Source organism: Meriones unguiculatus, chromosome 12 (genome assembly GCF_030254825.1).
Source record: "Meriones unguiculatus strain TT.TT164.6M chromosome 12, Bangor_MerUng_6.1, whole genome shotgun sequence".
Lineage (NCBI taxonomy): Eukaryota > Metazoa > Chordata > Mammalia > Rodentia > Muridae > Meriones > Meriones unguiculatus.
This window is the reverse complement of record NC_083360.1, coordinates 42375025-42376825: the sequence shown is the minus strand read 5'-3', so window position 1 is coordinate 42376825 and position 1801 is coordinate 42375025. Positions and strand designations below refer to the sequence as shown.

Here is a 1801-nt window from a genome sequence, read left to right as displayed (position 1 = left end):
AAAGAAAACGACTCATAGTTATTCCCAAAAGACAATCCAATGCACAGAATTCTTCAGTCAATGTTCCATTTTCAGAAGTGTGTCAAGGTAACAACCAAGATTAGCTGTCAAAATGTTTTCATGTTTTCACACACGTGTTTACTAGATTTATATATATATATATATATATATATATATATATATATATATAGTACATATGTATACCATAAAAATCAAACTAAAGGAACAAAGGTCATTAATAGAATGAAGTGGAGTGGGAAGTGAGAGAAAAATGTTCTTGAGATGGAAAAATATTTACAATACAATATATTGTATTGTAAAAATGCCCCATACAATACTGTAATTATACATTGGGGGGGGGTGAAGTGAGTTTTTTTATAGTATTCAAGAGAATAGGGATCCCTGGGACTCTCCTGGCTTTCTGAGGGTCTGGGATGGAAACTATGAGGGAGATGATCAGTGTCAGGATCTGAGTTGGAACAGGGACTCCTCAGAAGCTGCGGGTCTCTCTTTCTTGCTCTCATGCCCTTGCTGTTGTGCGTGTTCCAGGGCTTCTAATATTTTGGCAGCCATGTGGTTCATGAGGTCCACCAACCCTTGCTGTAGTTTTATCCTTTGTTGTACCAGGAAACCCACTTTACAAAGCTGTCATTGAGGGCAATGCCAGCCCTAGTATCAAAGGTGGAAACTTGGCAGATGTCAGATCTGTGAAAGACATTTTGGAGGTAGGGACAGAGAAGGCCATAGCAGTAAGGATCCGGTGAAGCCCTTGGATTACCTTGTCCACAGCCTTGCCAGCACCAGTGGACGAAGGGATGATTTTCTGAGGATCCCCGTGGCCATCACACCACAGCTTTCCAGAAGGGCCATACACAGTCTTCTAGTAGCGGTGATGACATGGACTGTGGTCATGAGTCCTTCCATGATGCCAAAGTTGTCATGGATGACCTTGGCCAGGGGAACAAAGCATTTCATGTTGCAGGAAGCTTTTCTGACAATCTTGAGTGAGTTGTCACAGTTCACATGGTTCACACCTATCACAAACATGGGGCATCTGCAGAAGGAGCAGAGATGATAGCCCTTTTGGCCCCATCCTTCTTGAGGGCCCCAGTCTTCTTCATGGTGGTGAAGACACCAATAGACTCCACAACATACTCATTATCAGCATCTCCCTATTTGATTTTATCAGGATCTTGCTCCTGGAAGATGGTGATGGGCTTCCCATTAATGAATGACAAGCTTAATCTCAGCTTTGACTGTGCCATTAAACTTGCCATGGGTTGAGTCATACTGGAATGTGTAGACCATGTAGTTGAATTCAATAGCAACAGTTTCCACTTTGACGGCATTGAAGGCAGCCCTGGTAAACAAGCACTCGATATGGCCAAATCCGTTCACTCATACCTTCACCATCATGTCTGAGAGACAAGGCTGGCATGGAAGATGCAGTGTAAGATGTCTTTGGAACAGGGAGAATCAGAGAGCCCTGAAATTACACTTAATTCAATAAGAAAATGAACTAAACACAAGCATACTAGTTGGAAAAGAAGAACAAAACTATATTTTTCACAGAGGTCATGGTTCTGAATGCAAAAACTACAAACCAACGAAATAGCTCCTGGATATAGCAAGATTGCAGGAAACAAGTTAGGATAAACTATTTCTGACATATAGTGCCTTGCACTATTAATATACACAAATGATAATTAAAACAAAATTATGGAAGTATGACAGATAAATGTTGTCAGGGCAAAATTAGAATGATGCAAGTCACTATAAGATTTTCGGGAGTTACTTGACC

General features: G+C 41.0%; 1 pseudogene; it reads right to left on the bottom strand.

Annotated features, from left to right (window-relative positions):
* Positions 1–608: 608 nt before the first annotated feature.
* Positions 609–1413, bottom strand: LOC110564833 (glyceraldehyde-3-phosphate dehydrogenase-like; annotated as a pseudogene).
* Between the last annotated feature and the right edge of the window lie 388 nt (positions 1414–1801).